At 45.7% G+C, this 12,983-nt stretch overlaps 1 protein-coding gene across 6 annotated transcripts in view; it reads right to left on the bottom strand.

Moving 5' to 3' along the window:
* Positions 1-12,983, bottom strand: part of HIVEP3 (HIVEP zinc finger 3) — a 459,420-nt gene that overhangs the window by 357,645 nt on the left and 88,792 nt on the right. For 2 of the 6 annotated variants that reach the window (XM_072771656.1, XM_072771652.1), the window contains exon 2: positions 9,376-9,490. The exons of 1 other annotated variant lie outside the window; for it this stretch is intronic. The gene's annotated coding sequence lies outside the window, so the exon portion shown is untranslated. Of the gene's footprint in view, positions 1-9,375; positions 9,929-10,951; positions 11,130-12,983 lie in introns of those variants that run through there. 3 more of the 6 variants (XM_072771655.1, XM_072771651.1, XM_072771654.1) reach the window with 3 other exon arrangements.

Genomic DNA, 12,983 nt, shown 5'->3' with positions numbered 1-12,983 from the left:
TAGAATTCTACCCTGAAAAGAGAGCTCTCAAAAACAAGGGAAAATTTATTGTATTTTCTAGCAAAGAACAACAGAGAGCTTGTCACCAGCAGACCCTCACATAAGAAAATTCTAAAGAATGTGTTTCAGACACCTCAGATAATATTAAACAAAGCAAAATAGGTAGAGCTCTATTAATATCAGTCAGAATAGACTTTAAGCCTAAAAGAATCACTAAAGATACAAATACCACCCCATTATAAAAGATCCAATTCACCAGAAAGATAAAACAATTCTAAACTTGTAGGTACATATCAACAAAGACCCAAAATATATAAAACAAAAAACTGGCAGAACCATAAAAAGAAAGAAAAATCCACAATCACAGTGGGAGATTATAATGCACTTCCTTCAATGATCAAACAAAAATCAGTGATGACAGAAAAGATTTGAACAGTACAGTTAAGAAGCTTCATCCAATAGAGTTACACCGAACACTATATTTAACAATGACAGAATCCATTCAACGCTGTGAAAACTGACCACATACTAAGTCTCACACAATAAACCTCAACAAATGTAAATACAAAAGGTTGAGTAAAAAAATTTTTTTAAGATTTTATTTATTTATTCATGAGAGACACAGAGAGAGAGAGAGAAGCAGAGACACAGGCAGAGGGAGAAGCAGGCTCCATGCAGGGAGCCCGACGCGGGACTCAATCCCGGGACTCCAGGATCATGCCCTGGGCCAAAGGCAGGCGCTAAACCGCTGAGCCACCCAGGGATCCCTTGAGTAAAATTTATAAACAACATTTACCAACCATGATACAATTAAGTTAGAAATCAGTATCAAAAAGGTAATAACAAAGAAAAACAAAGAGAGATCTGGACATGAAGAAACACAGGTACACATAAATGATGAGTCAAAGAATAAATAACAGTGGAAATCTTAAAATACTTAGAACCAAATGACACAAAAATATTACATATCAAAAAATGTGCAATGAAGTTAGAATGGAAATACACAACCTGTAATGTTCATAATAGGAAAAAGGTCAAACATTCAACTTAAGAAGTTCAGAAAGAACAACAGGTCAGACCTAAATAAGTTAAAGAGAGAAGATAATAAAAATTAATGTAGAAATTAACAGACTAGAAAACAAAATAAATGACAGAGAGATTCACAAAGTTAATAACTCGTTCTTTAAAAGATTGATAAGATAGACAAAATTCTGAAAAGGGTATTCAACAAAGGTTCATAGAAGGCACAACAGTATTATAAATGAAAAGGAGATATTATCACCATAAATGCTACAGAGCTTAAAAGCATACAAAAGCATATCATAAATAACTTTATGGTAAAAATTTTTAAAACTCAGACAAATGGATAAATTCTTTTTTAAAAATCTAACTTACAAAGAAAAAAAATTAAACCTGAAAATAGGCCAATAACTCCTGAAGAAACTGAATCAGAGGTTAATAATCTTGAGGGAAAAAAGAATCCCAGCCCCACATAACTCGTTTTGAGAAGAGATAAGGAGAACACATTCTACAGCTCACACTTCACAAGTCTAGCAGAATTGGATACAAAAGCCTGACAAGGATAATATGAGAAATGAAAATCACAGTCCAATACACTCATGAAGGAACACAGATGCACAACTCTTAAACAAAATAAAAGTAAAACAAATCTAGCAACACATAACAAAATGAATCCATCATGACCAAATCAGGTTTATTCTAGGAAAACAAAATTAATTTTACATTAGAAAATAGTTGACCAGACATTAACAAATTAAAGGAAGAAAAAAATTACATAAATTCTCTCCAAAAATACAAGAAAAGTATTTTATAAATATCCATTTATGAATTTAAAAAAAAACTTTGTAAACTATTGAAGAACGGTAATTCCTTATCCTGATAAAGAATATCAAATCCATAGAAAAAATCATTCTCAAGGGAAAATAACTAAATATGAAAGGCAAAACTAAAACTTTTAAAAGGCAATACAAGAGACTACTTTATGACTTTGCTGTAGGGAAAACATCATTAAAAGGACACAAAAAGTTCGGTTTTAAAAGAAAGATAAAATTTTATTACGTTAAAATTCAGAATTTCCGCCACTCTAAAAATACTAAAAAAGGATCCAGCAATATTCCACAAATTAGAACGTATTTTCAACACTAAGAAATAGTTTCCAGCATACATAAATAACCTCTACAAATAAATAAGAAAAACACAAACTATCCAAATTTTAAATAAATAGACAAGAGATCTGAAAGGCACCTCACACACACAGACACACACACACACACACACACACACGGTCAATAAGCATATGAAGAGATGCTGAAACTCTTGAATAATCAAATGTATACAAATTAAAAGCAGGTATGATACTATTATACACCCACAAGACTGGCAAAAATTTCTGACAATATCCAACAATACATAAAGTACTAGCAAGGATATTGAGCAAAAGGAACAATTATACACTGCAGCTGGGTATAGAAACTGGCCAAACACAATGGAAATTAGCTTTTTTTTTTCTTTTTTTTACTGAGGTGAGATTCACATAACACAATGGAAATTGATTTTTTTTAATTGATTTTGAACCAGTCTAGTAGCCCTGAAAATGTCCACAGTCTCTGACCTGTAATTCTACTCCTATGTATGTTCCCTAAGAAAACCTACATACGTGTTCACCATAGGGGACAGCGGTGGCTTGAACAAGAATATTCCCAGCAGCAATATTTAAAATAGCAAAAAAACTGGAAATAACTTTAGTGTTTCTAGTAGAACATCACAGTTCAGCAAAGTGAAAAAATTTCAGCTACACTCAACAGCACAAACAAATCCAAGAATGAAACACTGAACAACTAGTCACCACAGTCAGACAGAAGGGATTCTCAGCATAGTGGGCCCAAGGCTCCCTTGCCATGCCAGGTGTGATCCCTTCCAAGGTGAAGGGACTTGAAGAGGGGTCAGGAGAGCACCAGGGGTGGGGGGGCGGGTTGCAGAGGGATGGCAACTTACCACCAACAGATTTGGAAATATCCCACTTGTTTGCCAACCAGTACAGCATTCTGGCCTGCATGGGCTAACGGGAACATGAGAACAAGGAATACCAAGAGTACGATTCCATTTATATAAAGCTCACAGACATACACAGCTAGACGCACTGTTTAGGGATGTGAAACAGAAGAGGGTAAGACAATAAAGAAAAGCGTGGGGGAAAAGAGAAATGTCCAGAAAATGGTGATCCCAAAAGTAAAGAGATGGGACAGGATGGATAGGGGTACCGTTCTTCACAGGTAAGAGTAACATTTCTTGTAAGAGGACTGGTAAGTAACTTTACACCATTATATACAGTTTGTAAGCGTTGTTTTGAATTTAGGCTATTTTATTAATGTTATTTAAAAAGAAGTTCATAAAAAAATAATAATAAAAAATTTTTTAAGTTCATAGAGAAACATTTAATAAGACACTCTTAAAACAAATTGCTGTTTCTAGTTGCTTGGCAAAGACGATCTCCTCAACTGTAATCGGCAGAGCTCTTAAACTCACTTAAAATTCTAGGAGCTTCCACCCAAATCACTCCAGAAACATCCTTGCAAGAACCTCTCTGGTAAGGTGCAGCAAGGCCCGGCCTCCAGAGTCCATTTGCTCTGACTCTTTTATTTAATGTAATCACAATCACAATGCTGGCTGTTTTTTAAATCTCCTGGAATCTTCTCAAATTTTGAAATCTTTTAAAATGAGGGCATGGAACAAACGACTAGGTCCTGTCTCTCTTGCCTAGATTTCGGTGGTGATGCTCTCATTTTTAAGTCCTTTACCATATGCTTCAGCTGTGTGATGCCCCAATTCTCTTCACGGAGATTTGCTGCCAGTCAGGGGAAGTTTCTAAGAGTGTATTAAGTATATATTGAGCACCAGGGAGTGCAGGGAGTGCAGGGAGGTTGCACACGTGTGATTTTTTTTTTTTTTTTAAGCAACTCCAGCCATGCCTGGTGTTGGCAGCTTCAACTTTCACTTTTTCAGCTATTCGTGAACAACCCCTAATGGCAATCTTCCTCCTCCCGAAGCACACGTGTTAACGATGCATCATAAAGCTACAGGGCATCCTCCCTTAGCTAGAGAGGGAGCCTCGTCAAAGCTCCCGGCCAGGGAAACAGAAACCCTCTGGAAGTGAGAGAAACTTTATTTCCTTGAGGGCACATTGAAAAGGCCCTCATCATCGGTGGGCTGTGAATAATCATGGGGACCTCTCCTCTCCCGCCAGAAATCTGATTCAGAAGCAAATCGAGAGCCTACGCAAATACTTCTGCATTTGCAAATCTGGGGATTTGCCAACAGGTTGAGATCTATCCATAGAAAACGTCAAGGAAAAAAAAAAGAAAAAGAAAACGTCAAGGGTCTGCTGTATTGACTCTTGATGGAGAGGGTTTTCAGAATTCTTCCTCTATCAAAACTAAATCAGTTCCTTTTTATCAGGGCTCCTCTGATCTCAAGATAGCTTCAGCCTCTAATGCCAAGCCTGAAACTCCCATGAATGGCTGAACAGACTCACGTTGGTGACAGAGGGTCAGCAGAGCATGTCATGTATTTATGACACTACTTTTATTTTTCTTCGTGGCTCTTATTTGCTTACCAGGTACGCACACATTCCTCACTTTTTTTAAAAGATGGCCCTGAACCCCAATCCAAGGACCCATGTGCGTTCAGAGTTTCCAAGATGCCTGAGACAAACTTCCCTGTGCTTCTACCCTGACTTCCCTCCCCAGATCTGAGGGGCATTCTCAGTTCATCTCCACTGCACCTCTGTGCAGATATAAAGCCCCACTCTTGGCCTTTTTCTCACAAGAATGCCCGCCACACCTGATATTTTGTAACACTTAGTAATGAGGGGAAGTATCACCTCACTACCATGCATGGCTTTCAGCAACAAGCTGGATCTATGGCCCAAGCACATATTCCCAAGTGTGACCCCTGAGTGGGGTTCTGTCACCCCCCCACATTACTTCCTCTGCCTTCCAAGCCCCCTGATTTTGGAGAACACTACCTTTACTCTACCTTATTACTCTACCTTATTACATCAGTAACCCTTTGGCTTATACATATGGAACTTCTGGACAGTTCTGAACACTTCTGATCATATTCAATGGCCTGCTATTGACAGCTATTGTTGTCGTTTTTTTTTTAGTGAGTTCAAAAATGATCTACCAAAACGATGAATTTATGTGCATCTAGAAATTGAACAAGTACTCTTCTGCTACTTTAAATTGGTGTCTTCACATTTCTGATATATGCGTCAGATTCAAAAATACTCTTTAAGAAGTGTCAGCATTCAATTCACTGTCCTCTGCTTTTGTTTTTGCTATCTGCATTTGTTTTTGGAATAAATTGTTAACTAAGAACACCGGCACTGGGTCAGGCAAAGTGTAGCACTGCTGGGGTAACTCAGATACCCCTCCAGTTTCGAGCACGGTGTCGGAGTTGCATCAACACCACAGTGCAGCATGAGAGTGTTGCCATGACAGCCTGGATTCATTTTTCTGATTCGCTTTTCAACAGCACACTAGTAGTGGGGAGTCCACATTGCCCACCCTGACGTTAGAGACACACGCCACTAGGGTTGTCCTCTCCTGCTTCGTCTTTTCTATCATGGGGTCTCTTCCAATTAATTCCAGCACTAAAGTCACCAAGCAGGAAGGCTCTTAAGTGTGTCTCTGGTCACAAGAAGACAGGCTGAGGTTCCCGTGTTTCCCTCTTAGTATCTTCTGTAGCATCAAATGTTAGAACATAAGCAGTACTAATACCAGCATAATAGTTCTCTGCTAAATTTCAGCAAAAGGTCAGAAAATTCTTAATTAATTTCAACCGGAGTGCTTTACAGTTATAATTTTGATCAGAAAGCCCCTGGTTGTCAAGAAACTTCAAGGATTCTGTTATCCTTCACAAATGCACTTTTTCCTTTAAACATCATGCTAAAAAAAGAAAAAAAAATCCTTTGAGGGACATCTGGGTGGCTCAGCGATTGGGCGTCTGCCTTTAGCCCAGGGCGTGATCCCAGAGTGCCGTGATTGAGTCCCACATCAGGCTCCCTGCAAGGAGCCTGCTTCTCCCCCTGCCTGGGTCTCTGCTTCTCTGTGTGTGTGTGTCTCTCATGAATAAATAAATAAAATCTTTTTTTAAAAAATCCTTTGGGGTTTACTGCAAAATCTCATGCCTTCTTACATTGGACACACAAAATGTCATTCAAACTGTTCTTGATGGGGGATCCCTGGGTAGCACAGCGGTTTAGCGCCTGCCTTTGGCCCAGGGTGCGATCCTGGAGACCGGGGATCGAATCCCACGTCGGGCTCCCGGTGCATGGAGCCTGCTTTTCCCTCCGCCTGTGTCTCTGCCTCTCTCTCTCTCTCTCTCTGTGTGTGTGTGTGTGTGTGACTATCATAAATAAATAAAAATTTTTAAAAAACTGTTCTTGATGCATAAAGGTCATCTTAAGCATCAGTTACTTGGCTACAAAACAGAGTTCTGAGGACCTATCAAAATACATAAAATTTCACTGTACTGCTTACATTAAGTACTTTTATTAGATGCCCTAAAACTCTATGCTTTTAATTCCCGTGCCTTTTAAATTTCATTTCATCTGTTTTCTTTTTCCCGTTTCTTACATTACTAGTACTTCTTACTGGCACTTAACAAAAAGAACTTTGATAACCCCTGTACAGTAAGTACTATGTCAATCTCTTCCAATCTGTTAGGGGTACTTGGCAAATTAAAACCAAGCCGCTTAGAGCTTTACATAAACGAAGACGCCTGAAAGAAAGTATGAAATGTTCTGCAGTGGCCGAAATACATGAACTGTAGCTCATGGACCTCAGGACATCTCTCTTGGTTTATACCACGAAGGTCCCAACAGGGTAAGTGAAATTGTGAAAATGTGAGCTTCAGATCCTTGTGGTGTTATCCTCATGCCGGCTAGCTACAGAGCCCATGTTCACGTCATTTTCTGCTCAAGACATTTCTGTGGGCTCGGTAAGGCTATGCTCATGATACCTACTTCACAGATGAAACACAACATTGGTCAACATGTGGCCAAGCCTGGCCTGAAACACCAGCTGCCTCTTCACCCAGCCAGTGTGCCCTGCCCTGCCTTCCCTGTGTGTCTGTAGCTTTGCAAACATGCTGTGATCCCACCAGAAATGGAACGAAGGACAGCATGTCAGGATCTCCCTGGTGGACAGTGTGGAGACAGAAAGAACCTGAGAGACATCAGGAACTCACAGAGCAGGAAGTGAGAGACGAGTTCAAGGCCATCCAGTTGTCACACAGCTTTCCCCACATCATCTCCCCGTCAAGCTGGGGCCTGGAACCTGCCAGGACTTCAGACTAAATGCATCTTCTACTTGCTGGTCCCTTTCACACACTCAACGCCTCAAAGGCCCACTTGGCAAGGACCCTGAAGGCAGCACACCCTTCTCCACTCCGAGGAGGGTGGCTGCCTCTGAAACACAATTGGTGGAGACAAGCCAACAACGGTGCCAGCTGAACACATCTTGCCCTGCTGCATTGTGTACACTTTAGTAGCTGGCTCTTAAAGGAGACCCACCAGGGTGCTGGGGGGAGAAGAAAACAATTTTAGCCTGAAGAGGCCAGACTTTCCCATCAAATTTAACAAGTCTACCCAGCGGCCCCGGACTGAGGTGCTAAGGGGTGTGATAAAGGAGCCCCATGTGACAATCCTGTGTCTTCTGGGTGCCTTCACCAAACAGAATGGGGAGGAAGAACGGAGAGTAAAGTGTCATATACATCTTCCTCTCCTGCCTGCAGATGCTGCTGCAGGATGGCTACTCTCCTACTTCCCCCCGTCCACCCCCCCCCAAAAAAAAACCCACAACATTTTAATGCAAGAATGCCCAAGGTCTCCGGCCTCTGCAAAAGTCATCACAGTTTTAAAGAGCAAATGCCAAACATCTCAGCTGGCCTCAGGTTTTCTCAGGCCCCACAGGGCAGCCTAACCCCAGAGCAAAACTGAAACCCTAGCAGGGCAGGAACTCTTCCCCTCCGGGAGGCATGGCGGACAGCTGGGACCTAAAGCAAGTGAGCCTGGGCGGTCCCCCTGCACTGGGGACCGCCCTCCCCCTTCAGTTAGGATCCTAGGGGCTCCGCAGGAGTGGTTCACACCTTCTACAGGGTTCAACAGGGGTCGGATGACCGAAGGGAAAATTCAGACAAGCAATGACCAGCGGAAAGGGCTGTGGGAGGGTCTTCAGATCAACAGCAACCCCAAGTCCATCCCACCCTGTCCCCAGTACACACGTGCTCTCTGCCCCTGTTTTTCACAGAAGTTGCTCCAGTCCTTCCACGTCTCCCCACACTCTCCCTGCCCCCCTCCCCCAGCAGACACATAGTTACATAAAAACATCTTAAACATGGGACCCAGCTCCCTGGGTCCGGGGGAGGGCCGGGAGACCAGGGGGCGCCGCTGGGGCGCACGGGCTGATCATTAGTGGGGGTTACATAATCACCCAGACGAGCGCTGGAGGACGTCCATGGAGACCAGCTCAGCGCACACCCCGTTCTCCGCCACCCCCAAGGCCCAGAGCGCGCGCGCACGCTGTGGCTCGCGGCGGCGGAGGGCAGCGGAGGGCAGCGGGGAGCGGGGGGCCGGGGGCGCACCTGGCTGCTGCCGCCAGAACCCCGAAGGCCGCTGCACCCCGCCCCCAAAGTTCAAGGGAGGGCCGAGCCACGGAAGCGGCCGCACCAACCAGCCGAAGGCGCCGGGCGCCGGGAGAGCCGGGCCTCGCGGCCACCTGCGTCCCGCCCCGCGCCGCCGACGGACAGGTGCCAGGTGGCACCACCAGGGTCTCTACTGTGAAGAGACGGTAACGTGTGCGGCCCGGCTGGGCGGGCGGGGGCGGGCGGGGGCGGGCGCGGGGCGAGGCGAGGCGAGGCGAGGCGAGGCTCCCAGCGGGGCTGGAGTTTGGTTTCCGTTTGGTTCCGCGGCCGGGGAGGCAGCGCGCGGTCCCGCTTCAGGGTCGCGGGGGGCGGGGGCGGGGGCGGGGGCGGGGGCGGGGAGGGCTGCGCGTCGGTGCGCGGCGCCCGCCGGGCCGCTCGGGGCATCTCGGGGCCGCTCGGGGCAGCTCGGGGCCGCTCGGGGCAGCTCGGGGCCGCTCGGGGCGTCCGGGCCCCCCCACCCCCCCCCACCCCCCACCCCCCCGCCCCGCAGAGCAGCCGCTCAGCCCCGGACGCGGTGCCCGAGAAAGGCAACGACGAGATGGAAACGCAGCGCGCCGCTCGCCCGTGGCGGCCGCAGGCAAAAAAGCACAATCAATAAACCCAGGCGCCAGGGATCCATCCGCCGCATACAAGTCCCGAGCCCCCTACCTTCGGCCTCGGGGTGGCACGCTGCTCCCGCGTCCTCGGACCCCACCGATCCACAGCCCCTTCTTCATGAAATACTCCGGCCAGTCGGGGCTTGGGGCGGTTTTTTCCTGAACACCTGTTTCAAGTAAGGGGTAGAGACCTCATTGAGGGCACTGTGCGTGCCTCTGTCCATCCAGGCATGCACGCGTGTTTGTACACACACATAAGCACACGGAGTGTGCACGGGCATTGGAGCCCCAAACTAGGCGGCCGGATAATGGGAGAGTCGGCTGCTTGTGAGCATGCTCGCGCCGGAACAGATCCACCCTCTGTTATTCCTCTGAATAAATATAAATCACGATCAGAAACCCAAACAGTAGCATCCCTCTTGGATTCCTGCTGCTGAAAGGCACGGAATAAATTCAGCCCGCAGACACGGAATCTAATCAGCAGCTGTTTGCTGAAGCCGGAGCCAACCCATGCCTCGCTCGTCTTTGCCACTATGAGTCCAGACCTTTTTTGAAAGGGGTTTTAACCTTTAAAGATACAGTGCACCAATTATCACTTCTGAATAGCTACTCCTCCGAGCGCAGGAAGCTTAGTCCCACGCCTACAGCCACAGGGCCGGCTGTGAAATCATGACAGAGTGGTCGTGATTTCATTTATCTGTGGCTTTTTAACAAAAAAAGAAATATATATATATATATATATAGAGAGAGAGAGAGAGAGAGAGAGAGAGAGGGAATGCAAACGCAAGGTGTAAAGCTAGAGACACACATCTATTGCAGTGATGGGCTTCTCAGTGACTAATCAGCATGTTATGTAAACGCTATGATCCTTCACTTCTGAACACACATATTCACAGGGTCAGACAATGCAGGGAGACGACTGTCAGCACAGAGGGCGCCCCTCGCAAGCCCCAACTGCTGTCATAGGACCAGGAAGCCTGCCAAAGGGGCTGGAGGAAGTGTGGGCTTCGCCACCTTAACAGTTAACCCCAGGGTGCTCTTTCCGAATCTTGCCCCATGCTTCAGGTGCCATGTCCTCAAACTAAAGAATCATGCTGGCACTATTTCAAAAGTATAATGTAATCTAGGACCAGATCTTATTCCAAGACATTTTCTTCCTCCAACCAGAGTCTGGAATCAAAACTACCACCGGAACCTTTAGAGTCTCTAAGATTCAGACTTAGGCCCTTCTTCAAGACTGTGTTAACAACACTTTTTTTCTTTTTCTGGGCAAGGCTGAGCATCGAGGTAGCAAAATGCAGTGGGGGAGGGGGAGATAACCCCTAGCCCAAATTTTAAAAAAAATTATTCATTAAGTATTTCAGCCACCCAGGTGGTATTTGTTCCAATTTTGTTTTAGCTTTTAAAGAGGTAAAAAAATAAAAATAGAAATAAAAAAAAAAAATAAAGAGGTTAGCACCGAAAAGGAACCAAAACTCCTAACCTCACTTATGCCTGAAAGGAAGGAAATTGCTCCTTATAGTTTCTTTTTCACCCTGGGAGCCCCAGAGCTCCAGAATGGCACTGGCTGCTTCTCTCTCTGGTTCCCACCCAGCAGCAGCAGCAGCAGCAGCACAGCAGCAGCTTACCTGAAGAGCAACCCTGGTGTTCCTACAGCCACTCCCTGGGGCATGTCCCTCTAGCCCTAGTATCAGAGCCCATTCCTTCCTTTGGCAAACCACTAAAACCAATGGGCTGTCCCCTCCCACCTCGTGGCAGGCACTGCCTATGCTGAGCTCTCCCAGCCACACACACACTCTCTTCTCTCCTCTCTTCCAGGGCTCCTTAGCAGAAAATTATCATATTTCATGTGTCATCGCTCTAGCTAGCTGGGCCCGTCACCGATTGGCTGGGCACTGGCAGCCGGAAATGTCACCAGCCACACAGGTTGCAACTGGCTCTCCCACGGCCACCAGCGACCTGAGCCCTGGAGGCAATGTGACAAGGCTCAGACCTACCACAGGGGGCCCGGCACTCCTCTCCCTGGCCTGGCCCGGTGCCCTCTCCCAGCTTCTCTATGTACCCAGCCCTGGGGGGAGGGGACTGCCAGGGGATGTGGATGGAATCTCCAGCAGTGCTGGGAGCCAGGGCTGCCTCCAGCTGCTGGGAGAGGGAGCTGCTCAAATTCCTGTTCTTCCTAGCATGTTGGGGAAGAAACTGAAGATTTCTCCACTCGGTTTTAAAGATTTGGAAAAAGTGTTCCCGACAAAAAACAGTCTCTCACATTTAAAAAAAATACAATGATCAGTAAGGCTGGGGTGAAGACAAGATTTTTTTTTTTAAGATTTTATTTTTTTACCCTTGGGAGTTTATCTGCTGCCGTTCTTCATTCCACATCCAACATCACATGCACCAAGGTATCATAATCATGATATCCCAAGGCTGACAGGGAACCCAGGAGGTGGCTCAGTCCATCCTCTTTCCTTGCACAGAACAGCCCTGACCCTCCAGAAAACAACCAGAGAAGGAAGGAAGGAAGCATCTTCACTTGGCTTGGCAATGCCTCGTGATACCCCACAAGTTTTTAAGAGTTAAATGGTCTTCGCAGTGACCAACTCGCATCACCGTGGCTGTAATGTAAGCTTGGTCCCTCTTGTCCTGTCTTCAGCAGGTTTAATGTGTCTTGCCATTTGTCTCACCTTATTCTGTTCTCCTTGACCAAATTAAACCCTACCTCTCTGGACCTTTTTGTGAAAGTTGATTCTCAAACCTTTAATTATGCTGCTTTATTCTTTAGTCTTTAAAGAAAAGCTTCCTAGAGCTAGGCTGAAAGGTCATTTGGTCCAGAAACCAAATGATGCTCCCCTCTATTTCCACTCTGGGGCTTTTTTGTCTCTGGGATAATAAATTGGACACATACATTTATTCCCACTCCTCTGGGGAAAAAATTATATAACCAATATATGAGTGGCAGTGCTGGGAGCCAGAGAAAGATGCCATCAATAAGGCCAGCATTTTGGAAAATATGAGGAAGATGTAAAGTAGATGGAATGTGGGTTAGCAAGAGCTGATTAAAAGTCCTGATAAAAGTCATCGTTCTGCATAGACCTCCTAAGAAGAAAGTGCACAGGTTTCCAGAAAAAGTCCGGGAAAATCCCAAGCTCAAAGGATCAGAGAGTCAATGAGGGTCATGGGCATTGGTTCAGAAGCAAATTACAGGACATTGGGAACTAAGCTGATTCTGTCCACACAGAATGGCAGTCAGTTCACAGCATCTTTGGAAAATGGGAAGTTTGTCCCTAATATGGGTAGAAGTCAAAGGCTGGATTGGGGCAAGACCCCAGCTCATTAGGGAATGAGGAGAAGGAGGAGGAGGAGGTTATTTAAGTCATCCGATGAGAGACAAGATGTAACAGAGAGTTCCCAAACATCCAAAGTTAGTCTGACAGGAGTTCCAGAAAGAGACAACATTGTTTATGAAGGAGAAAGCAATAATCAAAGAAGAAAAAGAAGAGGGATGTCTGGGTGGCTCAGTGGTTGGGCACCTGCCTTCAGCCCAGGTCACGATCCCAGGATCCAGGATCAAGTCCCGCATCGGGCTCCCTGCAGTGAGCCTGCTTCTCCCTCTGCCTGTGTCTCTGCCTCTGTGTGTGTGTGTGTGTGTGTGTGTGTGTCTCATGA

Source organism: Canis lupus, chromosome 13 (genome assembly GCF_048164855.1).
Source record: "Canis lupus baileyi chromosome 13, mCanLup2.hap1, whole genome shotgun sequence".
Taxonomy (NCBI): Eukaryota; Metazoa; Chordata; class Mammalia; order Carnivora; family Canidae; genus Canis; species Canis lupus.
Note: the sequence above shows the minus strand (reverse complement) of the source record. Positions and strands in the feature narration are given on the sequence as shown.